Source organism: Lissotriton helveticus, chromosome 1_1, assembly GCF_964261635.1.
Source record: "Lissotriton helveticus chromosome 1_1, aLisHel1.1, whole genome shotgun sequence".
Classification (NCBI taxonomy): domain Eukaryota; kingdom Metazoa; phylum Chordata; class Amphibia; order Caudata; family Salamandridae; genus Lissotriton; species Lissotriton helveticus.
Genome location: NC_136057.1, coordinates 218,040,522 through 218,068,158, shown reverse-complemented (window position 1 = coordinate 218,068,158; position 27,637 = coordinate 218,040,522). Strand labels below are relative to the sequence as shown.

Below are 27,637 nucleotides of genomic sequence, written 5' to 3'. Positions count from 1 at the left end.
ACATATGACTTCTAAGTCAGCAAAAAAAATGATATAGTAGCAATTTCAGGACTTACAATAAGGTTAAATTTACTGAAGAGATTTCAAATGCTTGAAGTACCAATTCATTATTATATTCCGCGTATTCAGTACTTAATACCGGCAACCATCTTAAGAAACGTAGTGATAGTTGGGACACTTCCAAATGTTGATAAGGTCATTTTGTGGAGCGGCCTCTCCGAGCCTGGATAGCTCAGTCGGGAGAGCATCAGTCTTTTAATCTGAGGGCCCAGGGTTCAAGTCCCTGTTCAGGCGGCTTGGTTAAAGAAAAGGTATATCAATTGCATACTCTTTTCAGGATCCAATGAATGGGGAGTCCTATTCGAGATGTTTCAAAAAAGTCTTAATCAAGTCATTACATACCCATCTGTCTTCTACATTCTTTGACAAGGGTTAAGAAGACTTACCCAAACTGTATCATGTAGTTTGTTGATTATCTTTTACCCAATTCAATGTTCAAAATGTAAGGTAGTGTCCGATTAACTTGATAAAGTTGGTCAACAGCTGATAGGTCATATTTTTATTTGTGAATCTCTGATCACCGTGTTGAATCAGGTCGGATCTCTAGTGCAATGGATAGCGGCTTGGAGTCCTAGACGAATGTAGCAAAAGCATTCAAAGGCTTTGTGTTCAAACACCAGCTGGGTCAATTTTATCCCTCCTCTTATTTTATAACTAATTGAAACAGTAACAAGCAATGCCTGCGTCTGCATCACCAGAAACATTTACCAAAATGGCAGTGAAAGAAAGTCTACTTAAACAGAGACTGTTTGCTTTGAAAACATTGCATAATCTATGCCCAAGAGGAAATTCCCAAAGATACTGCTGAAAATGTATGTAATTTAGTAGGTAGTAATAGTATTTGGCACTTTATTGATTTCACAATGTCATTTTAGACACATGATTTCTAAGTCAGCCGAAAATGAGATAGTACAAATTTCAGGATTTAAAATGGATTACGTGTGCTGCTGAAATTTCAAATGCTTAACACCTTCAATGCTACAGGAGATTTTCCTCCTGTGCTGAATGATCTGTAAATCCATTGTTCATGACGAGCTCAGCTCGTCATAAGCACACGACAAGTGTACTGCACGAAGAGCTGAGCTCGTCATGAGCATGGAAGGGGTTAAAACATCAATTTGTTATTAAACTCTACAAATTTGATTGCTAATATATGTAACCATATTAATACATAGAGTGTAGGTCAGTGTACGTCCACATTTGTTTAGCTGATTTTAAGACAGAGTATAGCAGAGCCTGGATAGCTCAGTCGGTAGAGCATCAGACTTTTAATCTGAGGGTCCAGGGTTCAAGTCCCTGTTCAGGCGGTTGCTTCCTTTAAAGAAAAATTACTCTAATTGGATGCTCTTTTTGTGTTCCCCTGCATGACGAATAAGATATTCCATTACTAAAATTGCAAAAACGTCTTTCATGGAGTTGTGAAATGCACATCTGCCTCATATATCATGTGCCATTTGACTAAACTTAAGTCGTACGTAGACTTACCTAAGGTATCATGTAACTTGAGACGGTGAATATAATTTCCCCAATTCAATATCAAAAAAAATCCATGGTTATAGTATCAAATGAACTTTATAAAGCTGATCAACATTATTTCATTTCAGAATATCTCTGCACCTAATTAGAGCGTATTGGCTCTGTGGCGCAATGGATAGCGCATTGGACTTCTAGGTGAATGTAAAAAAGATATTCAAAGGTTGTGGGTTCGAATCCCACCAGAGTCAGTTTTATCCCTATTTACTTCATAACTGTTTAAAAGAGTAATAAACAGTGCATGCATGCTTCTGCTTCACCAAAAAGGGCAGTGAAAGGAAGTCTATTTTAAATAGATACTATTCAAATTACGCAATCTTTGCAGAAGAGGAAATTGGCAGCTGTACTTATGAAAATGTAATTTACTCAGAAGTAAGATTTTGGGCCCTTCCTTAATTTTACAATGTCAATAAAAACATATGACTTCTAAGTCAGCAAAAAAAATGATATAGTAGCAATTTCAGGACTTACAATAAGGTTAAATTTACTGAAGAGATTTCAAATGCTTGAAGTACCAATTCATTATTATATTCCGCGTATTCAGTACTTAATACCGGCAACCATCTTAAGAAACGTAGTGATAGTTGGGACACTTCCAAATGTTGATAAGGTCATTTTGTGGAGCGGCCTCTCCGAGCCTGGATAGCTCAGTCGGGAGAGCATCAGTCTTTTAATCTGAGGGCCCAGGGTTCAAGTCCCTGTTCAGGCGGCTTGGTTAAAGAAAAGGTATATCAATTGCATACTCTTTTCAGGATCCAATGAATGGGGAGTCCTATTCGAGATGTTTCAAAAAAGTCTTAATCAAGTCATTACATACCCATCTGTCTTCTACATTCTTTGACAAGGGTTAAGAAGACTTACCCAAACTGTATCATGTAGTTTGTTGATTATCTTTTACCCAATTCAATGTTCAAAATGTAAGGTAGTGTCCGATTAACTTGATAAAGTTGGTCAACAGCTGATAGGTCATCTTTTTATTTGTGAATCTCTGATCACCGTGTTGAATCAGGTCGGATCTCTAGTGCAATGGATAGCGGCTTGGAGTCCTAGACGAATGTAGCAAAAGCATTCAAAGGCTTTGTGTTCAAACACCAGCTGGGTCAATTTTATCCCTCCTCTTATTTTATAACTAATTGAAACAGTAACAAGCAATGCCTGCGTCTGCATCACCAGAAACATTTACCAAAATGGCAGTGAAAGAAAGTCTACTTAAACAGAGACTGTTTGCTTTGAAAACATTGCATAATCTATGCCCAAGAGGAAATTCCCAAAGATACTGCTGAAAATGTATGTAATTTAGTAGGTAGTAATAGTATTTGGCACTTTATTGATTTCACAATGTCATTTTAGACACATGATTTCTAAGTCAGCCGAAAATGAGATAGTACAAATTTCAGGATTTAAAATGGATTACGTGTGCTGCTGAAATTTCAAATGCTTAACACCTTCAATGCTACAGGAGATTTTCCTCCTGTGCTGAATGATCTGTAAATCCATTGTTCATGACGAGCTCAGCTCGTCATAAGCACACGACAAGTGTACTGCACGAAGAGCTGAGCTCGTCATGAGCATGGAAGGGGTTAAAACATCAATTTGTTATTAAACTCTACAAATTTGATTGCTAATATATGTAACCATATTAATACATAGAGTGTAGGTCAGTGTACGTCCACATTTGTTTAGCTGATTTTAAGACAGAGTATAGCAGAGCCTGGATAGCTCAGTCGGTAGAGCATCAGACTTTTAATCTGAGGGTCCAGGGTTCAAGTCCCTGTTCAGGCGGTTGCTTCCTTTAAAGAAAAATTACTCTAATTGGATGCTCTTTTTGTGTTCCCCTGCATGACGAATAAGATATTCCATTACTAAAATTGCAAAAACGTCTTTCATGGAGTTGTGAAATGCACATCTGCCTCATATATCATGTGCCATTTGACTAAACTTAAGTCGTACGTAGACTTACCTAAGGTATCATGTAACTTGAGACGGTGAATATAATTTCCCCAATTCAATATTCAAAATAAATCCATGGTTATAGTATCAAATGAACTTTATAAAGCTGATCAACATTATTTCATTTCAGAATATCTCTGCACCTAATTAGAGCGTATTGGCTCTGTGGCGCAATGGATAGCGCATTGGACTTCTAGGTGAATGTAAAAAAGATATTCAAAGGTTGTGGGTTCGAATCCCACCAGAGTCAGTTTTATCCCTATTTATTTCATAACTGTTTAAAAGAGTAATAAACAGTGCATGCATGCTTCTGCTTCACCAAAAAGGGCAGTGAAAGGAAGTCTATTTTAAATAGATACTATTCAAATTACGCAATCTTTGCAGAAGAGGAAATTGGCAGCTGTACTTATGAAAATGTAATTTACTCAGAAGTAAGATTTTGGGCCCTTCCTTAATTTTACAATGTCAATAAAAACATATGACTTCTAAGTCAGCAAAAAAAATGAGATAGTAGCAATTTCAGGACTTACAATAAGGTTAAATTTACTGAAGAGATTTCAAATGCTTGAAGTACCAATTCATTATTATATTCCGCGTATTCAGTACTTAATACCGGCAACCATCTTAAGAAACGTAGTGATAGTTGGGACCCTTCCAAATGTTGATAAGGTCATTTTGTGGAGCGGCCTCTCCGAGCCTGGATAGCTCAGTCGGGAGAGCATCAGTCTTTTAATCTGAGGGCCCAGGGTTCAAGTCCCTGTTCAGGCAGCTTGGTTAAAGAAAAGGTATATCAATTGCATACTCTTTTCAGGATCCAATGAATGGGGAGTCCTATTCGAGATGTTTCAAAAAAGTCTTAATCAAGTCATTACATACCCATCTGTCTTCTACATTCTTTGACAAGGGTTAAGAAGACTTACCCAAACTGTATCATGTAGTTTGTTGATTATCTTTTACCCAATTCAATGTTCAAAATGTAAGGTAGTGTCCGATTAACTTGATAAAGTTGGCCAACAGCTGATAGGTCATCTTTTTATTTGTGAATCTCTGATCACCGTGTTGAATCAGGTCGGATCTCTAGTGCAATGGATAGCGGCTTGGAGTCCTAGACGAATGTAGCAAAAGCATTCAAAGGCTTTGTGTTCAAACACCAGCTGGGTCAATTTTATCCCTCCTCTTATTTTATAACTAATTGAAGCAGTAACAAGCAATGCCTGCGTCTGCATCACCAGAAACATTTACCAAAATGGCAGTGAAAGAAAGTCTACTTAAACAGAGACTGTTTGCTTTGAAAACATTGCATAATCTATGCCCAAGAGGAAGTTCCCAAAGAAACTGCTGAAAATGTATGTAATTTAGTAGGTAGTAATAGTATTTGGCACTTTATTGATTTCACAAGGTCATTTTAGACACATGATTTCTAAGTCAGCCGAAAATGAGATAGTACAAATTTCAGGATTTAAAATGGATTACGTGTGCTGCTGAAATTTCAAATGCTTAACACCTTCAATGCTACAGGAGATTTTCCTCCTGTGCTGAATGATCTGTAAATCCATTGTTCATGACGAGCTCAGCTCGTCATAAGCACACGACAAGTGTACTGCACGACGAGCTGAGCTCGTCATGAGCATGGAAGGGGTTAAAACATCAATTTGTTATTAAACTCTACAAATTTGATTGCTAATATATGTAACCATATTAATACACAGAGTGTAGGTCAGTGTACGTCCACATTTGTTTAGCTGATTTTAAGACAGAGTATAGCAGAGCCTGGATAGCTCAGTCCGTAGAGCATCAGACTTTTAATCTGAGGGTCCAGGGTTCAAGTCCCTGTTCAGGCGGTTGCTTCCTTTAAAGAAAAATTACTCTAATTGGATGCTCTTTTTGTGTTCCCCTGCATGACGAATAAGATATTCCATTACTAAAATTGCAAAAACGTCTTTCATGGAGTTGTGAAATGCACATCTGCCTCATATATCATGTGCCATTTGACTAAACTTAAGTCGTACGTAGACTTACCTAAGGTATCATGTAACTTGAGACGGTGAATATAATTTCCCCAATTCAATATTCAAAATAAATCCATGGTTATAGTATCAAATGAACTTTATAAAGCTGATCAACATTATTTCATTTCAGAATATCTCTGCACCTAATCAGAGCGTATTGGCTCTGTGGTGCAATGGATAGCGCATTGGACTTCTAGGTGAATGTAAAAAAGATATTCAAAGGTTGTGGGTTCAAATCCCACCAGAGTCAGTTTTATCCCTATTTATTTCATAACTGTTTAAAAGAGTAATAAACAGTGCATGCATGCTTCTGCTTCACCAAAAAGGGCAGTGAAAGGAAGTCTATTTTAAATAGATACTATTCAAATTACGCAATCTTTGCAGAAGAGGAAATTGGCAGCTGTACTTATGAAAATGTAATTTACTCAGAAGTAAGATTTTGGGCCCTTCCTTAATTTTACAATGTCAATAAAAACATATGACTTCTAAGTCAGCAAAAAAAATGAGATAGTAGCAATTTCAGGACTTACAATAAGGTTAAATTTACTGAAGAGATTTCAAATGCTTGAAGTACCAATTCATTATTATATTCCGCGTATTCAGTACTTAATACCGGCAACCATCTTAAGAAACGTAGTGATAGTTGGGACACTTCCAAATGTTGATAAGGTCATTTTGTGGAGCGGCCTCTCCGAGCCTGGATAGCTCAGTCGGGAGAGCATCAGTCTTTTAATCTGAGGGCCCAGGGTTCAAGTCCCTGTTCAGGCGGCTTGGTTAAAGAAAAGGTATATCAATTGCATACTCTTTTCAGGATCCAATGAATGGGGAGTCCTATTCGAGATGTTTCAAAAAAGTCTTAATCAAGTCATTACATACCCATCTGTCTTCTACATTCTTTGACAAGGGTTAAGAAGACTTACCCAAACTGTATCATGTAGTTTGTTGATTATCTTTTACCCAATTCAATGTTCAAAATGTAAGGTAGTGTCCGATTAACTTGATAAAGTTGGTCAACAGCTGATAGGTCATCTTTTTATTTGTGAATCTCTGATCACCGTGTTGAATCAGGTCGGATCTCTAGTGCAATGGATAGCGGCTTGGAGTCCTAGACGAATGTAGCAAAAGCATTCAAAGGCTTTGTGTTCAAACACCAGCTGGGTCAATTTTATCCCTCCTCTTATTTTATAACTAATTGAAGCAGTAACAAGCAATGCCTGCGTCTGCATCACCAGAAACATTTACCAAAATGGCAGTGAAAGAAAGTCTACTTAAACAGAGACTGTTTGCTTTGAAAACATTGCATAATCTATGCCCAAGAGGAAGTTCCCAAAGAAACTGCTGAAAATGTATGTAATTTAGTAGGTAGTAATAGTATTTGGCACTTTATTGATTTCACAAGGTCATTTTAGACACATGATTTCTAAGTCAGCCGAAAATGAGATAGTACAAATTTCAGGATTTAAAATGGATTACGTGTGCTGCTGAAATTTCAAATGCTTAACACCTTCAATGCTACAGGAGATTTTCCTCCTGTGCTGAATGATCTGTAAATCCATTGTTCATGACGAGCTCAGCTCGTCATAAGCACACGACAAGTGTACTGCACGACGAGCTGAGCTCGTCATGAGCATGGAAGGGGTTAAAACATCAATTTGTTATTAAACTCTACAAATTTGATTGCTAATATATGTAACCATATTAATACACAGAGTGTAGGTCAGTGTACGTCCACATTTGTTTAGCTGATTTTAAGACAGAGTATAGCAGAGCCTGGATAGCTCAGTCCGTAGAGCATCAGACTTTTAATCTGAGGGTCCAGGGTTCAAGTCCCTGTTCAGGCGGTTGCTTCCTTTAAAGAAAAATTACTCTAATTGGATGCTCTTTTTGTGTTCCCCTGCATGACGAATAAGATATTCCATTACTAAAATTGCAAAAACGTCTTTCATGGAGTTGTGAAATGCACATCTGCCTCATATATCATGTGCCATTTGACTAAACTTAAGTCGTACGTAGACTTACCTAAGGTATCATGTAACTTGAGACGGTGAATATAATTTCCCCAATTCAATATTCAAAATAAATCCATGGTTATAGTATCAAATGAACTTTATAAAGCTGATCAACATTATTTCATTTCAGAATATCTCTGCACCTAATCAGAGCGTATTGGCTCTGTGGTGCAATGGATAGCGCATTGGACTTCTAGGTGAATGTAAAAAAGATATTCAAAGGTTGTGGGTTCAAATCCCACCAGAGTCAGTTTTATCCCTATTTACTTCATAACTGTTTAAAAGAGTAATAAACAGTGCATGCATGCTTCTGCTTCACCAAAAAGGGCAGTGAAAGGAAGTCTATTTTAAATAGATACTATTCAAATTACGCAATCTTTGCAGAAGAGGAAATTGGCAGCTGTACTTATGAAAATGTAATTTACTCAGAAGTAAGTTTTTGGGCCCTTCCTTCATTTTACAATGTCAATAAAAACATATGACTTCTAAGTCAGCAAAAAAAATTAGATAGTAGCAATTTCAGGACTTACAATAAGGTTACATTTACTGAAGAGATTTCAAATGCTTGAAGTACCAATTCATTATTATATTCCGCGTATTCAGTACTTAATACCGGCAACCATCTTAAGAAACGTAGTGATAGTTGGGACACTTCCAAATGTTGATAAGGTCATTTTGTGGAGCGGCCTCTCCGAGCCTGGATAGCTCAGTCGGGAGAGCATCAGTCTTTTAATCTGAGGGCCCAGGGTTCAAGTCCCTGTTCAGGCGGCTTGGTTAAAGAAAAGGTATATCAATTGCATACTCTTTTCAGGATCCAATGAATGGGGAGTCCTATTAGAGATGTTTCAAAAAAGTCTTAATCAAGTCATTACATACCCATCTGTCTTCTACATTCTTTGACAAGGGTTAAGAAGACTTACCCAAACTGTATCATGTAGTTTGTTGATTATCTTTTAACCAATTCAATGTTCAAAATGTAAGGTAGTGTCCGATTAACTTGATAAAGTTGGTCAACAGCTGATAGGTCATCTTTTTATTTGTGAATCTCTGATCACCGTGTTGAATCAGGTCGGATCTCTAGTGCAATGGATAGCGGCTTGGAGTCCTAGACGAATGTAGCAAAAGCATTCAAAGGCTTTGTGTTCAAACACCAGCTGGGTCAATTTTATCCCTCCTCTTATTTTATAACTAATTGAAACAGTAACAAGCAATGCCTGCGTCTGCATCACCAGAAACATTTACCAAAATGGCAGTGAAAGAAAGTCTACTTAAACAGAGACTGTTTGCTTTGAAAACATTGCATAATCTTTGCCCAAGAGGAAGTTCCCAAAGAAACTGCTGAAAATGTATGTAATTTAGTAGGTAGTAATAGTATTTGGCACTTTATTGATTTCACAAGGTCATTTTAGACACATGATTTCTAAGTCAGCCGAAAATGAGATAGTACAAATTTCAGGATTTAAAATGGATTACGTGTGCTGCTGAAATTTCAAATGCTTAACACCTTCAATGCTACAGGAGATTTTCCTCCTGTGCTGAATGATCTGTAAATCCATTGTTCATGACGAGCTCAGCTCGTCATAAGCACACGACAAGTGTACTGCACGACGAGCTGAGCTCGTCATGAGCATGGAAGGGGTTAAAACATCAATTTGTTATTAAACTCTACAAATTTGATTGCTAATATATGTAACCATATTAATACACAGAGTGTAGGTCAGTGTACGTCCACATTTGTTTAGCTGATTTTAAGACAGAGTATAGCAGACCCTGGATAGCTCAGTCGGTAGAGCATCAGACTTTTAATCTGAGGGTCCAGGGTTCAAGTCCCTGTTCAGGCGGTTGCTTCCTTTAAAGAAAAATTACTCTAATTGGATGCTCTTTTTGTGTTCCCCTGCATGACGAATAAGATATTCCATTACTAAAATTGCAAAAACGTCTTTCATGGAGTTGTGAAATGCACATCTGCCTCATATATCATGTGCCATTTGACTAAACTTAAGTCGTACGTAGACTTACCTAAGGTATCATGTAACTTGAGACGGTGAATATAATTTCCCCAATTCAATATTCAAAATAAATCCATGGTTATAGTATCAAATGAACTTTATAAAGCTGATCAACATTATTTCATTTCAGAATATCTCTGCACCTAATCAGAGCGTATTGGCTCTGTGGCGCAATGGATAGCGCATTGGACTTCTAGGTGAATGTAAAAAAGATATTCAAAGGTTGTGGGTTCAAATCCCACCAGAGTCAGTTTTATCCCTATTTACTTCATAACTGTTTAAAAGAGTAATAAACAGTGCATGCATGCTTCTGCTTCACCAAAAAGGGCAGTGAAAGGAAGTCTATTTTAAATAGATACTATTCAAATTACGCAATCTTTGCAGAAGAGGAAATTGGCAGCTGTACTTATGAAAATGTAATTTACTCAGAAGTAAGATTTTGGGCCCTTCCTTAATTTTACAATGTCAATAAAAACATATGACTTCTAAGTCAGCAAAAAAAATGAGATAGTAGCAATTTCAGGACTTACAATAAGGTTAAATTTACTGAAGAGATTTCAAATGCTTGAAGTACCAATTCATTATTATATTCCGCGTATTCAGTACTTAATACCGGCAACCATCTTAAGAAACGTAGTGATAGTTGGGACACTTCCAAATGTTGATAAGGTCATTTTGTGGAGCGGCCTCTCCGAGCCTGGATAGCTCAGTCGGGAGAGCATCAGTCTTTTAATCTGAGGGCCCAGGGTTCAAGTCCCTGTTCAGGCGGCTTGGTTAAAGAAAAGGTATATCAATTGCATACTCTTTTCAGGATCCAATGAATGGGGAGTCCTATTCGAGATGTTTCAAAAAAGTCTTAATCAAGTCATTACATACCCATCTGTCTTCTACATTCTTTGACAAGGGTTAAGAAGACTTACCCAAACTGTATCATGTAGTTTGTTGATTATCTTTTACCCAATTCAATGTTCAAAATGTAAGGTAGTGTCCGATTAACTTGATAAAGTTGGTCAACAGCTGATAGGTCATCTTTTTATTTGTGAATCTCTGATCACCGTGTTGAATCAGGTCGGATCTCTAGTGCAATGGATAGCGGCTTGGAGTCCTAGACGAATGTAGCAAAAGCATTCAAAGGCTTTGTGTTCAAACACCAGCTGGGTCAATTTTATCCCTCCTCTTATTTTATAACTAATTGAAGCAGTAACAAGCAATGCCTGCGTCTGCATCACCAGAAACATTTACCAAAATGGCAGTGAAAGAAAGTCTACTTAAACAGAGACTGTTTGCTTTGAAAACATTGCATAATCTATGCCCAAGAGGAAGTTCCCAAAGAAACTGCTGAAAATGTATGTAATTTAGTAGGTAGTAATAGTATTTGGCACTTTATTGATTTCACAAGGTCATTTTAGACACATGATTTCTAAGTCAGCCGAAAATGAGATAGTACAAATTTCAGGATTTAAAATGGATTACGTGTGCTGCTGAAATTTCAAATGCTTAACACCTTCAATGCTACAGGAGATTTTCCTCCTGTGCTGAATGATCTGTAAATCCATTGTTCATGACGAGCTCAGCTCGTCATAAGCACACGACAAGTGTACTGCACGACGAGCTGAGCTCGTCATGAGCATGGAAGGGGTTAAAACATCAATTTGTTATTAAACTCTACAAATTTGATTGCTAATATATGTAACCATATTAATACACAGAGTGTAGGTCAGTGTACGTCCACATTTGTTTAGCTGATTTTAAGACACAGTATAGCAGAGCCTGGATAGCTCAGTCGGTAGAGCATCAGACTTTTAATCTGAGGGTCCAGGGTTCAAGTCCCTGTTCAGGCGGTTGCTTCCTTTAAAGAAAAATTACTCTAATTGGATGCTCTTTTTGTGTTCCCCTGCATGACGAATAAGATATTCCATTACTAAAATTGCAAAAACGTCTTTCATGGAGTTGTGAAATGCACATCTGCCTCATATATCATGTGCCATTTGACTAAACTTAAGTCGTACGTAGACTTACCTAAGGTATCATGTAACTTGAGACGGTGAATATAATTTCCCCAATTCAATATTCAAAATAAATCCATGGTTATAGTTTCAAATGAACTTTATAAAGCTGATCAACATTATTTCATTTCAGAATATCTCTGCACCTAATCAGAGCGTATTGGCTCTGTGGCGCAATGGATAGCGCATTGGACTTCTAGGTGAATGTAAAAAAGATATTCAAAGGTTGTCGGTTCAAATCCCACCAGAGTCAGTTTTATCCCTATTTACTTCATAACTGTTTAAAAGAGTAATAAACAGTGCATGCATGCTTCTGCTTCACCAAAAAGGGCAGTGAAAGGAAGTCTATTTTAAATAGATACTATTCAAATTACGCAATCTTTGCAGAAGAGGAAATTGGCAGCTGTACTTATGAAAATGTAATTTACTCAGAAGTAAGATTTTGGGCCATTCCTTAATTTTACAATGTCAATAAAAACATATGACTTCTAAGTCAGCAAAAAAAATGAGATAGTAGCAATTTCAGGACTTACAATAAGGTTAAATTTACTGAAGAGATTTCAAATGCTTGAAGTACCAATTCATTATTATATTCCGCGTATTCAGTACTTAATACCGGCAACCATCTTAAGAAACGTAGTGATAGTTGGGACACTTCCAAATGTTGATAAGGTCATTTTGTGGAGCGGCCTCTCCGAGCCTGGATAGCTCAGTCGGGAGAGCATCAGTCTTTTAATCTGAGGGCCCAGGGTTCAAGTCCCTGTTCAGGCGGCTTGGTTAAAGAAAAGGTATATCAATTGCATACTCTTTTCAGGATCCAATGAATGGGGAGTCCTATTCGAGATGTTTCAAAAAAGTCTTAATCAAGTCATTACATACCCATCTGTCTTCTACATTCTTTGACAAGGGTTAAGAAGACTTACCCAAACTGTATCATGTAGTTTGTTGATTATCTTTTACCCAATTCAATGTTCAAAATGTAAGGTAGTGTCCGATTAACTTGATAAAGTTGGTCAACAGCTGATAGGTCATCTTTTTATTTGTGAATCTCTGATCACCGTGTTGAATCAGGTCGGATCTCTAGTGCAATGGATAGCGGCTTGGAGTCCTAGACGAATGTAGCAAAAGCATTCAAAGGCTTTGTGTTCAAACACCAGCTGGGTCAATTTTATCCCTCCTCTTATTTTATAACTAATTGAAGCAGTAACAAGCAATGCCTGCGTCTGCATCACCAGAAACATTTACCAAAATGGCAGTGAAAGAAAGTCTACTTAAACAGAGACTGTTTGCTTTGAAAACATTGCATAATCTTTGCCCAAGAGGAAGTTCCCAAAGAAACTGCTGAAAATGTATGTAATTTAGTAGGTAGTAATAGTATTTGGCACTTTATTGATTTCACAAGGTCATTTTAGACACATGATTTCTAAGTCAGCCGAAAATGAGATAGTACAAATTTCAGGATTTAAAATGGATTACGTGTGCTGCTGAAATTTCAAATGCTTAACACCTTCAATGCTACAGGAGATTTTCCTCCTGTGCTGAATGATCTGTAAATCCATTGTTCATGACGAGCTCAGCTCGTCATAAGCACACGACAAGTGTACTGCACGACGAGCTGAGCTCGTCATGAGCATGGAAGGGGTTAAAACATCAATTTGTTATTAAACTCTACAAATTTGATTGCTAATATATGTAACCATATTAATACACAGAGTGTAGGTCAGTGTACGTCCACATTTGTTTAGCTGATTTTAAGACAGAGTATAGCAGACCCTGGATAGCTCAGTCGGTAGAGCATCAGACTTTTAATCTGAGGGTCCAGGGTTCAAGTCCCTGTTCAGGCGGTTGCTTCCTTTAAAGAAAAATTACTCTAATTGGATGCTCTTTTTGTGTTCCCCTACATGACGAATAAGATATTCCATTACTAAAATTGCAAAAACGTCTTTCATGGAGTTGTGAAATGCACATCTGCCTCATATATCATGTGCCATTTGACTAAACTTAAGTCGTACGTAGACTTACCTAAGGTATCATGTAACTTGAGACGGTGAATATAATTTCCCCAATTCAATATTCAAAATAAATCCATGGTTATAGTATCAAATGAACTTTATAAAGCTGATCAACATTATTTCATTTCAGAATATCTCTGCACCTAATCAGAGCGTATTGGCTCTGTGGTGCAATGGATAGCGCATTGGACTTCTAGGTGAATGTAAAAAAGATATTCAAAGGTTGTGGGTTCAAATCCCACCAGAGTCAGTTTTATCCCTATTTACTTCATAACTGTTTAAAAGAGTAATAAACAGTGCATGCATGCTTCTGCTTCACCAAAAAGGGCAGTGAAAGGAAGTCTATTTTAAATAGATACTATTCAAATTACGCAATCTTTGCAGAAGAGGAAATTGGCAGCTGTACTTATGAAAATGTAATTTACTCAGAAGTAAGTTTTTGGGCCCTTCCTTCATTTTACAATGTCAATAAAAACATATGACTTCTAAGTCAGCAAAAAAAATTAGATAGTAGCAATTTCAGGACTTACAATAAGGTTACATTTACTGAAGAGATTTCAAATGCTTGAAGTACCAATTCATTATTATATTCCGCGTATTCAGTACTTAATACCGGCAACCATCTTAAGAAACGTAGTGATAGTTGGGACACTTCCAAATGTTGATAAGGTCATTTTGTGGAGCGGCCTCTCCGAGCCTGGATAGCTCAGTCGGGAGAGCATCAGTCTTTTAATCTGAGGGCCCAGGGTTCAAGTCCCTGTTCAGGCGGCTTGGTTAAAGAAAAGGTATATCAATTGCATACTCTTTTCAGGATCCAATGAATGGGGAGTCCTATTCGAGATGTTTCAAAAAAGTCTTAATCAAGTCATTACATACCCATCTGTCTTCTACATTCTTTGACAAGGGTTAAGAAGACTTACCCAAACTGTATCATGTAGTTTGTTGATTATCTTTTACCCAATTCAATGTTCAAAATGTAAGGTAGTGTCCGATTAACTTGATAAAGTTGGTCAACAGCTGATAGGTCATCTTTTTATTTGTGAATCTCTGATCACCGTGTTGAATCAGGTCGGATCTCTAGTGCAATGGATAGCGGCTTGGAGTCCTAGACGAATGTAGCAAAAGCATTCAAAGGCTTTGTGTTCAAACACCAGCTGGGTCAATTTTATCCCTCCTCTTATTTTATAACTAATTGAAGCAGTAACAAGCAATGCCTGCGTCTGCATCACCAGAAACATTTACCAAAATGGCAGTGAAAGAAAGTCTACTTAAACAGAGACTGTTTGCTTTGAAAACATTGCATAATCTATGCCCAAGAGGAAGTTCCCAAAGAAACTGCTGAAAATGTATGTAATTTAGTAGGTAGTAATAGTATTTGGCACTTTATTGATTTCACAAGGTCATTTTAGACACATGATTTCTAAGTCAGCCGAAAATGAGATAGTACAAATTTCAGGATTTAAAATGGATTACGTGTGCTGCTGAAATTTCAAATGCTTAACACCTTCAATGCTACAGGAGATTTTCCTCCTGTGCTGAATGATCTGTAAATCCATTGTTCATGACGAGCTCAGCTCGTCATAAGCACACGACAAGTGTACTGCACGACGAGCTGAGCTCGTCATGAGCATGGAAGGGGTTAAAACATCAATTTGTTATTAAACTCTACAAATTTGATTGCTAATATATGTAACCATATTAATACACAGAGTGTAGGTCAGTGTACGTCCACATTTGTTTAGCTGATTTTAAGACACAGTATAGCAGAGCCTGGATAGCTCAGTCGGTAGAGCATCAGACTTTTAATCTGAGGGTCCAGGGTTCAAGTCCCTGTTCAGGCGGTTGCTTCCTTTAAAGAAAAATTACTCTAATTGGATGCTCTTTTTGTGTTCCCCTGCATGACGAATAAGATATTCCATTACTAAAATTGCAAAAACGTCTTTCATGGAGTTGTGAAATGCACATCTGCCTCATATATCATGTGCCATTTGACTAAACTTAAGTCGTACGTAGACTTACCTAAGGTATCATGTAACTTGAGACGGTGAATATAATTTCCCCAATTCAATATTCAAAATAAATCCATGGTTATAGTTTCAAATGAACTTTATAAAGCTGATCAACATTATTTCATTTCAGAATATCTCTGCACCTAATCAGAGCGTATTGGCTCTGTGGCGCAATGGATAGCGCATTGGACTTCTAGGTGAATGTAAAAAAGATATTCAAAGGTTGTCGGTTCAAATCCCACCAGAGTCAGTTTTATCCCTATTTACTTCATAACTGTTTAAAAGAGTAATAAACAGTGCATGCATGCTTCTGCTTCACCAAAAAGGGCAGTGAAAGGAAGTCTATTTTAAATAGATACTATTCAAATTACGCAATCTTTGCAGAAGAGGAAATTGGCAGCTGTACTTATGAAAATGTAATTTACTCAGAAGTAAGATTTTGGGCCATTCCTTAATTTTACAATGTCAATAAAAACATATGACTTCTAAGTCAGCAAAAAAAATGAGATAGTAGCAATTTCAGGACTTACAATAAGGTTAAATTTACTGAAGAGATTTCAAATGCTTGAAGTACCAATTCATTATTATATTCCGCGTATTCAGTACTTAATACCGGCAACCATCTTAAGAAACGTAGTGATAGTTGGGACACTTCCAAATGTTGATAAGGTCATTTTGTGGAGCGGCCTCTCCGAGCCTGGATAGCTCAGTCGGGAGAGCATCAGTCTTTTAATCTGAGGGCCCAGGGTTCAAGTCCCTGTTCAGGCGGCTTGGTTAAAGAAAAGGTATATCAATTGCATACTCTTTTCAGGATCCAATGAATGGGGAGTCCTATTCGAGATGTTTCAAAAAAGTCTTAATCAAGTCATTACATACCCATCTGTCTTCTACATTCTTTGACAAGGGTTAAGAAGACTTACCCAAACTGTATCATGTAGTTTGTTGATTATCTTTTACCCAATTCAATGTTCAAAATGTAAGGTAGTGTCCGATTAACTTGATAAAGTTGGTCAACAGCTGATAGGTCATCTTTTTATTTGTGAATCTCTGATCACCGTGTTGAATCAGGTCGGATCTCTAGTGCAATGGATAGCGGCTTGGAGTCCTAGACGAATGTAGCAAAAGCATTCAAAGGCTTTGTGTTCAAACACCAGCTGGGTCAATTTTATCCCTCCTCTTATTTTATAACTAATTGAAGCAGTAACAAGCAATGCCTGCGTCTGCATCACCAGAAACATTTACCAAAATGGCAGTGAAAGAAAGTCTACTTAAACAGAGACTGTTTGCTTTGAAAACATTGCATAATCTATGCCCAAGAGGAAGTTCCCAAAGAAACTGCTGAAAATGTATGTAATTTAGTAGGTAGTAATAGTATTTGGCACTTTATTGATTTCACAAGGTCATTTTAGACACATGATTTCTAAGTCAGCCGAAAATGAGATAGTACAAATTTCAGGATTTAAAATGGATTACGTGTGCTGCTGAAATTTCAAATGCTTAACACCTTCAATGCTACAGGAGATTTTCCTCCTGTGCTGAATGATCTGTAAATCCATTGTTCATGACGAGCTCAGCTCGTCATAAGCACACGACAAGTGTACTGCACGACGAGCTGAGCTCGTCATGAGCATGGAAGGGGTTAAAACATCAATTTGTTATTAAACTCTACAAATTTGATTGCTAATATATGTAACCATATTAATACACAGAGTATAGGTCAGTGTACGTCCACATTTGTTTAGCTGATTTTAAGACAGAGTATAGCAGAGCCTGGATAGCTCAGTCCGTAGAGCATCAGACTTTTAATCTGAGGGTCCAGGGTTCAAGTCCCTGTTCAGGCGGTTGCTTCCTTTAAAGAAAAATTACTCTAATTGGATGCTCTTTTTGTGTTCCCCTGCATGACGAATAAGATATTCCATTACTAAAATTGCAAAAACGTCTTTCATGGAGTTGTGAAATGCACATCTGCCTCATATATCATGTGCCATTTGACTAAACTTAAGTCGTACGTAGACTTACCTAAGGTATCATGTAACTTGAGACGGTGAATATAATTTCCCCAATTCAATATTCAAAATAAATCCATGGTTATAGTATCAAATGAACTTTATAAAGCTGATCAACATTATTTCATTTCAGAATATCTCTGCACCTAATCAGAGCGTATTGGCTCTGTGGTGCAATGGATAGCGCATTGGACTTCTAGGTGAATGTAAAAAAGATATTCAAAGGTTGTGGGTTCAAATCCCACCAGAGTCAGTTTTATCCCTATTTACTTCATAACTGTTTAAAAGAGTAATAAACAGTGCATGCATGCTTCTGCTTCACCAAAAAGGGCAGTGAAAGGAAGTCTATTTTAAATAGATACTATTCAAATTACGCAATCTTTGCAGAAGAGGAAATTGGCAGCTGTACTTATGAAAATGTAATTTACTCAGAAGTAAGTTTTTGGGCCCTTCCTTCATTTTACAATGTCAATAAAAACATATGACTTCTAAGTCAGCAAAAAAAATTAGATAGTAGCAATTTCAGGACTTACAATAAGGTTACATTTACTGAAGAGATTTCAAATGCTTGAAGTACCAATTCATTATTATATTCCGCGTATTCAGTACTTAATACCGGCAACCATCTTAAGAAACGTAGTGATAGTTGGGACACTTCCAAATGTTGATAAGGTCATTTTGTGGAGCGGCCTCTCCGAGCCTGGATAGCTCAGTCGGGAGAGCATCAGTCTTTTAATCTGAGGGCCCAGGGTTCAAGTCCCTGTTCAGGCGGCTTGGTTAAAGAAAAGGTATATCAATTGCATACTCTTTTCAGGATCCAATGAATGGGGAGTCCTATTAGAGATGTTTCAAAAAAGTCTTAATCAAGTCATTACATACCCATCTGTCTTCTACATTCTTTGACAAGGGTTAAGAAGACTTACCCAAACTGTATCATGTAGTTTGTTGATTATCTTTTAACCAATTCAATGTTCAAAATGTAAGGTAGTGTCCGATTAACTTGATAAAGTTGGTCAACAGCTGATAGGTCATCTTTTTATTTGTGAATCTCTGATCACCGTGTTGAATCAGGTCGGATCTCTAGTGCAATGGATAGCGGCTTGGAGTCCTAGACGAATGTAGCAAAAGCATTCAAAGGCTTTGTGTTCAAACACCAGCTGGGTCAATTTTATCCCTCCTCTTATTTTATAACTAATTGAAACAGTAACAAGCAATGCCTGCGTCTGCATCACCAGAAACATTTACCAAAATGGCAGTGAAAGAAAGTCTACTTAAACAGAGACTGTTTGCTTTGAAAACATTGCATAATCTATGCCCAAGAGGAAGTTCCCAAAGAAACTGCTGAAAATGTATGTAATTTAGTAGGTAGTAATAGTATTTGGCACTTTATTGATTTCACAAGGTCATTTTAGACACATGATTTCTAAGTCAGCCGAAAATGAGATAGTACAAATTTCAGGATTTAAAATGGATTACGTGTGCTGCTGAAATTTCAAATGCTTAACACCTTCAATGCTACAGGAGATTTTCCTCCTGTGCTGAATGATCTGTAAATCCATTGTTCATGACGAGCTCAGCTCGTCATAAGCACACGACAAGTGTACTGCACGACGAGCTGAGCTCGTCATGAGCATGGAAGGGGTTAAAACATCAATTTGTTATTAAACTCTACAAATTTGATTGCTAATATATGTAACCATATTAATACACAGAGTGTAGGTCAGTGTACGTCCACATTTGTTTAGCTGATTTTAAGACAGAGTATAGCAGACCCTGGATAGCTCAGTCGGTAGAGCATCAGACTTTTAATCTGAGGGTCCAGGGTTCAAGTCCCTGTTCAGGCGGTTGCTTCCTTTAAAGAAAAATTACTCTAATTGGATGCTCTTTTTGTGTTCCCCTGCATGACGAATAAGATATTCCATTACTAAAATTGCAAAAACGTCTTTCATGGAGTTGTGAAATGCACATCTGCCTCATATATCATGTGCCATTTGACTAAACTTAAGTCGTACGTAGACTTACCTAAGGTATCATGTAACTTGAGACGGTGAATATAATTTCCCCAATTCAATATTCAAAATAAATCCATGGTTATAGTATCAAATGAACTTTATAAAGCTGATCAACATTATTTCATTTCAGAATATCTCTGCACCTAATCAGAGCGTATTGGCTCTGTGGCGCAATGGATAGCGCATTGGACTTCTAGGTGAATGTAAAAAAGATATTCAAAGGTTGTGGGTTCAAATCCCACCAGAGTCAGTTTTATCCCTATTTACTTCATAACTGTTTAAAAGAGTAATAAACAGTGCATGCATGCTTCTGCTTCACCAAAAAGGGCAGTGAAAGGAAGTCTATTTTAAATAGATACTATTCAAATTACGCAATCTTTGCAGAAGAGGAAATTGGCAGCTGTACTTATGAAAATGTAATTTACTCAGAAGTAAGATTTTGGGCCCTTCCTTAATTTTACAATGTCAATAAAAACATATGACTTCTAAGTCAGCAAAAAAAATGAGATAGTAGCAATTTCAGGACTTACAATAAGGTTAAATTTACTGAAGAGATTTCAAATGCTTGAAGTACCAATTCATTATTATATTCCGCGTATTCAGTACTTAATACCGGCAACCATCTTAAGAAACGTAGTGATAGTTGGGACACTTCCAAATGTTGATAAGGTCATTTTGTGGAGCGGCCTCTCCGAGCCTGGATAGCTCAGTCGGGAGAGCATCAGTCTTTTAATCTGAGGGCCCAGGGTTCAAGTCCCTGTTCAGGCGGCTTGGTTAAAGAAAAGGTATATCAATTGCATACTCTTTTCAGGATCCAATGAATGGGGAGTCCTATTCGAGATGTTTCAAAAAAGTCTTAATCAAGTCATTACATACCCATCTGTCTTCTACATTCTTTGACAAGGGTTAAGAAGACTTACCCAAACTGTATCATGTAGTTTGTTGATTATCTTTTACCCAATTCAATGTTCAAAATGTAAGGTAGTGTCCGATTAACTTGATAAAGTTGGTCAACAGCTGATAGGTCATCTTTTTATTTGTGAATCTCTGATCACCGTGTTGAATCAGGTCGGATCTCTAGTGCAATGGATAGCGGCTTGGAGTCCTAGACGAATGTAGCAAAAGCATTCAAAGGCTTTGTGTTCAAACACCAGCTGGGTCAATTTTATCCCTCCTCTTATTTTATAACTAATTGAAACAGTAACAAGCAATGCCTGCGTCTGCATCACCAGAAACATTTACCAAAATGGCAGTGAAAGAAAGTCTACTTAAACAGAGACTGTTTGCTTTGAAAACATTGCATAATCTATGCCCAAGAGGAAGTTCCCAAAGAAACTGCTGAAAATGTATGTAATTTAGTAGGTAGTAATAGTATTTGGCACTTTATTGATTTCACAAGGTCATTTTAGACACATGATTTCTAAGTCAGCCGAAAATGAGATAGTACAAATTTCAGGATTTAAAATGGATTACGTGTGCTGCTGAAATTTCAAATGCTTAACACCTTCAATGCTACAGGAGATTTTCCTCCTGTGCTGAATGATCTGTAAATCCATTGTTCATGACGAGCTCAGCTCGTCATAAGCACACGACAAGTGTACTGCACCACGAGCTGAGCTCGTCATGAGCATGGAAGGGGTTAAAACATCAATTTGTTATTAAACTCTACAAATTTGATTGCTAATATATGTAACCATATTAATACACAGAGTGTAGGTCAGTGTACGTCCACATTTGTTTAGCTGATTTTAAGACAGAGTATAGCAGAGCCTGGATAGCTCAGTCGGTAGAGCATCAGACTTTTAATCTGAGGGTCCAGGGTTCAAGTCCCTGTTCAGGCGGTTGCTTCCTTTAAAGAAAAATTACTCTAATTGGATGCTCTTTTTGTGTTCCCCTGCATGACGAATAAGATATTCCATTACTAAAATTGCAAAAACGTCTTTCATGGAGTTGTGAAATGCACATCTGCCTCATATATCATGTGCCATTTGACTAAACTTAAGTCGTACGTAGACTTACCTAAGGTATCATGTAACTTGAGACGGTGAATATAATTTCCCCAATTCAATATTCAAAATAAATCCATGGTTATAGTTTCAAATGAACTTTATAAAGCTGATCAACATTATTTCATTTCAGAATATCTCTGCACCTAATCAGAGCGTATTGGCTCTGTGGCGCAATGGATAGCGCATTGGACTTCTAGGTGAATGTAAAAAAGATATTCAAAGGTTGTTGGTTCAAATCCCACCAGAGTCAGTTTTATCCCTATTTACTTCATAACTGTTTAAAAGAGTAATAAACAGTGCATGCATGCTTCTGCTTCACCAAAAAGGGCAGTGAAAGGAAGTCTATTTTAAATAGATACTATTCAAATTACGCAATCTTTGCAGAAGAGGAAATTGGCAGCTGTACTTATGAAAATGTAATTTACTCAGAAGTAAGATTTTGGGCCCTTCCTTAATTTTACAATGTCAATAAAAACATATGACTTCTAAGTCAGCAAAAAAAATGAGATAGTAGCAATTTCAGGACTTACAATAAGGTTAAATTTACTGAAGAGATTTCAAATGCTTGAAGTACCAATTCATTATTATATTCCGCGTATTCAGTACTTAATACCGGCAACCATCTTAAGAAACGTAGTGATAGTTGGGACACTTCCAAACGTTGATAAGGTCATTTTGTGGAGCGGCCTCTCCGAGTCTGGATAGCTCAGTCGGGAGAGCATCAGTCTTTTAATCTGAGGGCCCAGGGTTCAAGTCCCTGTTCAGGCGGCTTGGTTAAAGAAAAGGTATATCAATTGCATACTCTTTTCAGGATCCAATGAATGGGGAGTCCTATTCGAGATGTTTCAAAAAAGTCTTAATCAAGTCATTACATACCCATCTGTCTTCTACATTCTTTGACAAGGGTTAAGAAGACTTACCCAAACTGTATCATGTAGTTTGTTGATTATCTTTTACCCAATTCAATGTTCAAAATGTAAGGTAGTGTCCGATTAACTTGATAAAGTTGGTCAACAGCTGATAGGTCATCTTTTTATTTGTGAATCTCTGATCACCGTGTTGAATCAGGTCGGATCTCTAGTGCAATGGATAGCGGCTTGGAGTCCTAGACGAATGTAGCAAAAGCATTCAAAGGCTTTGTGTTCAAACACCAGCTGGGTCAATTGTATCCCTCCTCTTATTTTATAACTAATTGAAACAGTAACAAGCAATGCCTGCGTCTGCATCACCAGAAACATTTACCAAAATGGCAGTGAAAGAAAGTCTACTTAAACAGAGACTGTTTGCTTTGAAAACATTGCATAATCTATGCCCAAGAGGAAGTTCCCAAAGAAACTGCTGAAAATGTATGTAATTTAGTAGGTAGTAATAGTATTTGGCACTTTATTGATTTCACAAGGTCATTTTAGACACATGATTTCTAAGTCAGCCGAAAATGAGATAGTACAAATTTCAGGATTTAAAATGGATTACGTGTGCTGCTGAAATTTCAAATGCTTAACACCTTCAATGCTACAGGAGATTTTCCTCCTGTGCTGAATGATCTGTAAATCCATTGTTCATGACGAGCTCAGCTCGTCATAAGCACACGACAAGTGTACTGCACGACGAGCTGAGCTCGTCATGAGCATGGAAGGGGTTAAAACATCAATTTGTTATTAAACTCTACAAATTTGATTGCTAATATATGTAACCATATTAATACACAGAGTGTAGGTCAGTGTACGTCCACATTTGTTTAGCTGATTTTAAGACAGAGTATAGCAGAGCCTGGATAGCTCAGTCGGTAGAGCATCAGACTTTTAATCTGAGGGTCCAGGGTTCAAGTCCCTGTTCAGGCGGTTGCTTCCTTTAAAGAAAAATTACTCTAATTGGATGCTCTTTTTGTGTTCCCCTGCATGACGAATAAGATATTCCATTACTAAAATTGCAAAAACGTCTTTCATGGAGTTGTGAAATGCACATCTGCCTCATATATCATGTGCTATTTGACTAAACTTAAGTCGTACGTAGACTTACCTAAGGTATCATGTAACTTGAGACGGTGAATATAATTTCCCCAATTCAATATTCAAAATAAATCCATGGTTATAGTATCAAATGAACTTTATAAAGCTGATCAACATTATTTCATTTCAGAATATCTCTGCACCTAATCAGAGTGTATTGGCTCTGTGGCGCAATGGATAGCGCATTGGACTTCTAGGTGAATGTAAAAAAGATATTCAAAGGTTGTGGGTTCGAATCCCACCGGAGTCAGTTTTATCCCTATTTACTTCATAACTGTTTAAAAGAGTAATAAACAGTGCATGCATGCTTCTGCTTCACCAAAAAGGGCAGTGAAAGGAAGTCTATTTTAAATAGATACTATTCAAATTACGCAATCTTTGCAGAAGAGGAAATTGGCAGCTGTACTTATGAAAATGTAATTTACTCGGAAGTAAGATTTTGGGCCCTTCCTTAATTTTACAATGTCAATAAAAACATATGACTTCTAAGTCAGCAAAAAAAATGAGATAGTAGCAATTTCAGGACTTACAATAAGGTTAAATTTACTGAAGAGATTTCAAATGCTTGAAGTACCAATTCATTATTATATTCCGCGTATTCAGTACTTAATACCGGCAACCATCTTAAGAAACGTAGTGATAGTTGGGACACTTCCAAATGTTGATAAGGTCATTTTGTGGAGCGGCCTCTCCGAGCCTGGATAGCTCAGTCGGGAGAGCATCAGTCTTTTAATCTGAGGGCCCAGGGTTCAAGTCCCTGTTCAGGCGGCTTGGTTAAAGAAAAGGTATATCAATTGCATACTCTTTTCAGGATCCAATGAATGGGGAGTCCTATTCGAGATGTTTCAAAAAAGTCTTAATCAAGTCATTACATACCCATCTGTCTTCTACATTCTTTGACAAGGGTTAAGAAGACTTACCCAAACTGTATCATGTAGTTTGTTGATTATCTTTTACCCAATTCAATGTTCAAAATGTAAGGTAGTGTCCGATTAACTTGATAAAGTTGGTCAACAGCTGATAGGTCATCTTTTTATTTGTGAATCTCTGATCACCGTGTTGAATCAGGTCGGATCTCTAGTGCAATGGATAGCGGCTTGGAGTCCTAGACGAATGTAGCAAAAGCATTCAAAGGCTTTGTGTTCAAACACCAGCTGGGTCAATTTTATCCCTCCTCTTATTTTATAACTAATTGAAACAGTAACAAGCAATGCCTGCGTCTGCATCACCAGAAACATTTACCAAAATGGCAGTGAAAGAAAGTCTACTTAAACAGAGACTGTTTGCTTTGAAAACATTGCATAATCTATGCCCAAGAGGAAGTTCCCAAAGAAACTGCTGAAAATGTATGTAATTTAGTAGGTAGTAATAGTATTTGGCACTTTATTGATTTCACAAGGTCATTTTAGACACATGATTTCTAAGTCAGCCGAAAATGAGATAGTACAAATTTCAGGATTTAAAATGGATTACGTGTGCTGCTGAAATTTCAAATGCTTAACACCTTCAATGCTACAGGAGATTTTCCTCCTGTGCTGAATGATCTGTAAATCCATTGTTCATGACGAGCTCAGCTCGTCATAAGCACACGACAAGTGTACTGCACGAAGAGCTGAGCTCGTCATGAGCATGGAAGGGGTTAAAACATCAATTTGTTATTAAACTCTACAAATTTGATTGCTAATATATGTAACCATATTAATACACAGAGTGTAGGTCAGTGTACGTCCACATTTGTTTAGCTGATTTTAAGACAGAGTATAGCAGAGCCTGGATAGCTCAGTCGGTAGAGCATCAGACTTTTAATCTGAGGGTCCAGGGTTCAAGTCCCTGTTCAGGCGGTTGCTTCCTTTAAAGAAAAATTACTCTAATTGGATGCTCTTTTTGTGTTCCCCTGCATGACGAATAAGATATTCCATTACTAAAATTGCAAAAACGTCTTTCATGGAGTTGTGAAATGCACATCTGCCTCATATATCATGTGCCATTTGACTAAACTTAAGTCGTACGTAGACTTACCTAAGGTATCATGTAACTTGAGACGGTGAATATAATTTCCCCAATTCAATATTCAAAATAAATCCATGGTTATAGTATCAAATGAACTTTATAAAGCTGATCAACATTATTTCATTTCAGAATATCTCTGCACCTAATCAGAGCGTATTGGCTCTGTGGCGCAATGGATAGCGCATTGGACTTCTAGGTGAATGTAAAAAAGATATTCAAAGGTTGTGGGTTCGAATCCCACCAGAGTCAGTTTTATCCCTATTTACTTCATAACTGTTTAAAAGAGTAATAAACAGTGCATGCATGCTTCTGCTTCACCAAAAAGGGCAGTGAAAGGAAGTCTATTTTAAATAGATACTATTCAAATTACGCAATCTTTGCAGAAGAGGAAATTGGCAGCTGTACTTATGAAAATGTAATTTACTCAGAAGTAAGATTTTGGGCCCTTCCTTAATTTTACAATGTCAATAAAAACATATGACTTCTAAGTCAGCAAAAAAAATGAGATAGTAGCAATTTCAGGACTTACAATAAGGTTAAATTTACTGAAGAGATTTCAAATGCTTGAAGTACCAATTCATTATTATATTCCGCGTATTCAGTACTTAATACCGGCAACCATCTTAAGAAATGTAGTGATAGTTGGGACACTTCCAAATGTTGATACGGTCATTTTGTGGAGCGGCCTCTCCGAGCCTGGATAGCTCAGTCGGGAGAGCATCAGTCTTTTAATCTGAGGGCCCAGGGTTCAAGTCCCTGTTCAGGCGGCTTGGTTAAAGAAAAGGTATATCAATTGCATACTCTTTTCAGGATCCAATGAATGGGGAGTCCTATTAGAGATGTTTCAAAAAAGTCTTAATCAAGTCATTACATACCCATCTGTCTTCTACATTCTTTGACAAGGGTTAAGAAGACTTACCCAAACTGTATCATGTAGTTTGTTGATTATCTTTTACCCAATTCAATGTTCAAAATGTAAGGTAGTGTCCGATTAACTTGATAAAGTTGGTCAACAGCTGATAGGTCATCTTTTTATTTGTGAATCTCTGATCACCGTGTTGAATCAGGTCGGATCTCTAGTGCAATGGATAGCGGCTTGGAGTCCTAGACGAATGTAGCAAAAGCATTCAAAGGCTTTGTGTTCAAACACCAGCTGGGTCAATTTTATCCCTCCTCTTATTTTATAACTAATTGAAACAGTAACAAGCAATGCCTGCGTCTGCATCACCAGAAACATTTACCAAAATGGCAGTGAAAGAAAGTCTACTTAAACAGAGACTGTTTGCTTTGAAAACATTGCATAATCTATGCCCAAGAGGAAGTTCCCAAAGAAACTGCTGAAAATGTATGTAATTTAGTAGGTAGTAATAGTATTTGGCACTTTATTGATTTCACAAGGTCATTTTAGACACATGATTTCTAAGTCAGCCGAAAATGAGATAGTACAAATTTCAGGATTTAAAATGGATTACGTGTGCTGCTGAAATTTCAAATGCTTAACACCTTCAATGCTACAGGAGATTTTCCTCCTGTGCTGAATGATCTGTAAATCCATTGTCCATGACGAGCTCAGCTCGTCATAAGCACACGACAAGTGTACTGCACGAAGAGCTGAGCTCGTCATGAGCATGGAAGGGGTTAAAACATCAATTTGTTATTAAACTCTACAAATTTGATTGCTAATATATGTAACCATATTAATACATAGAGTGTAGGTCAGTGTACGTCCACATTTGTTTAGCTGATTTTAAGACAGAGTATAGCAGAGCCTGGATAGCTCAGTCGGTAGAGCATCAGACTTTTAATCTGAGGGTCCAGGGTTCAAGTCCCTGTTCAGGCGGTTGCTTCCTTTAAAGAAAAATTACTCTAATTGGATGCTCTTTTTGTGTTCCCCTGCATGACGAATAAGATATTCCATTACTAAAATTGCAAAAACGTCTTTCATGGAGTTGTGAAATGCACATCTGCCTCATATATCATGTGCCATTTGACTA

General features: G+C 37.3%; 18 non-coding genes across 18 annotated transcripts; all 18 read left to right on the top strand.

Moving 5' to 3' along the window:
* Positions 1–1,294: 1,294 nt before the first annotated feature.
* On the top strand, positions 1,295–1,367 carry TRNAK-UUU (transfer RNA lysine (anticodon UUU)). The gene has a single exon. It is a non-coding gene; the product is annotated as a tRNA-Lys (tRNA).
* A 326-nt stretch (positions 1,368–1,693) lies between these two features.
* TRNAR-UCU (transfer RNA arginine (anticodon UCU)) lies at positions 1,694–1,784 on the top strand. The gene is given in 2 exon segments: positions 1,694–1,730; positions 1,749–1,784. It is a non-coding gene; the product is annotated as a tRNA-Arg (tRNA).
* Positions 1,785–3,302: 1,518 nt separating this feature from the next.
* TRNAK-UUU (transfer RNA lysine (anticodon UUU)) lies at positions 3,303–3,375 on the top strand. Its single transcript has one exon. It is a non-coding gene; the product is annotated as a tRNA-Lys (tRNA).
* Positions 3,376–3,702: 327 nt separating this feature from the next.
* TRNAR-UCU (transfer RNA arginine (anticodon UCU)) lies at positions 3,703–3,793 on the top strand. Its single transcript is given in 2 exon segments — positions 3,703–3,739; positions 3,758–3,793. It is a non-coding gene; the product is annotated as a tRNA-Arg (tRNA).
* Positions 3,794–5,711: 1,918 nt separating this feature from the next.
* On the top strand, positions 5,712–5,802 carry TRNAR-UCU (transfer RNA arginine (anticodon UCU)). The gene is given in 2 exon segments: positions 5,712–5,748; positions 5,767–5,802. It is a non-coding gene; the product is annotated as a tRNA-Arg (tRNA).
* Positions 5,803–7,720: 1,918 nt separating this feature from the next.
* TRNAR-UCU (transfer RNA arginine (anticodon UCU)) lies at positions 7,721–7,811 on the top strand. Its single transcript is given in 2 exon segments — positions 7,721–7,757; positions 7,776–7,811. It is a non-coding gene; the product is annotated as a tRNA-Arg (tRNA).
* Positions 7,812–9,729: 1,918 nt separating this feature from the next.
* On the top strand, positions 9,730–9,820 carry TRNAR-UCU (transfer RNA arginine (anticodon UCU)). Its single transcript is given in 2 exon segments — positions 9,730–9,766; positions 9,785–9,820. It is a non-coding gene; the product is annotated as a tRNA-Arg (tRNA).
* Positions 9,821–11,338: 1,518 nt separating this feature from the next.
* On the top strand, positions 11,339–11,411 carry TRNAK-UUU (transfer RNA lysine (anticodon UUU)). Its single transcript has one exon. It is a non-coding gene; the product is annotated as a tRNA-Lys (tRNA).
* Positions 11,412–13,747: 2,336 nt separating this feature from the next.
* Positions 13,748–13,838, top strand: TRNAR-UCU (transfer RNA arginine (anticodon UCU)). The gene is given in 2 exon segments: positions 13,748–13,784; positions 13,803–13,838. It is a non-coding gene; the product is annotated as a tRNA-Arg (tRNA).
* Positions 13,839–15,356: 1,518 nt separating this feature from the next.
* Positions 15,357–15,429, top strand: TRNAK-UUU (transfer RNA lysine (anticodon UUU)). Its single transcript has one exon. It is a non-coding gene; the product is annotated as a tRNA-Lys (tRNA).
* Positions 15,430–17,765: 2,336 nt separating this feature from the next.
* TRNAR-UCU (transfer RNA arginine (anticodon UCU)) lies at positions 17,766–17,856 on the top strand. The gene is given in 2 exon segments: positions 17,766–17,802; positions 17,821–17,856. It is a non-coding gene; the product is annotated as a tRNA-Arg (tRNA).
* Positions 17,857–19,774: 1,918 nt separating this feature from the next.
* On the top strand, positions 19,775–19,865 carry TRNAR-UCU (transfer RNA arginine (anticodon UCU)). Its single transcript is given in 2 exon segments — positions 19,775–19,811; positions 19,830–19,865. It is a non-coding gene; the product is annotated as a tRNA-Arg (tRNA).
* Positions 19,866–21,383: 1,518 nt separating this feature from the next.
* On the top strand, positions 21,384–21,456 carry TRNAK-UUU (transfer RNA lysine (anticodon UUU)). The gene has a single exon. It is a non-coding gene; the product is annotated as a tRNA-Lys (tRNA).
* A 1,936-nt stretch (positions 21,457–23,392) lies between these two features.
* TRNAK-UUU (transfer RNA lysine (anticodon UUU)) lies at positions 23,393–23,465 on the top strand. Its single transcript has one exon. It is a non-coding gene; the product is annotated as a tRNA-Lys (tRNA).
* A 327-nt stretch (positions 23,466–23,792) lies between these two features.
* TRNAR-UCU (transfer RNA arginine (anticodon UCU)) lies at positions 23,793–23,883 on the top strand. Its single transcript is given in 2 exon segments — positions 23,793–23,829; positions 23,848–23,883. It is a non-coding gene; the product is annotated as a tRNA-Arg (tRNA).
* Positions 23,884–25,401: 1,518 nt separating this feature from the next.
* On the top strand, positions 25,402–25,474 carry TRNAK-UUU (transfer RNA lysine (anticodon UUU)). The gene has a single exon. It is a non-coding gene; the product is annotated as a tRNA-Lys (tRNA).
* Positions 25,475–25,801: 327 nt separating this feature from the next.
* Positions 25,802–25,892, top strand: TRNAR-UCU (transfer RNA arginine (anticodon UCU)). The gene is given in 2 exon segments: positions 25,802–25,838; positions 25,857–25,892. It is a non-coding gene; the product is annotated as a tRNA-Arg (tRNA).
* A 1,518-nt stretch (positions 25,893–27,410) lies between these two features.
* TRNAK-UUU (transfer RNA lysine (anticodon UUU)) lies at positions 27,411–27,483 on the top strand. Its single transcript has one exon. It is a non-coding gene; the product is annotated as a tRNA-Lys (tRNA).
* Positions 27,484–27,637: the final 154 nt, after the last annotated feature.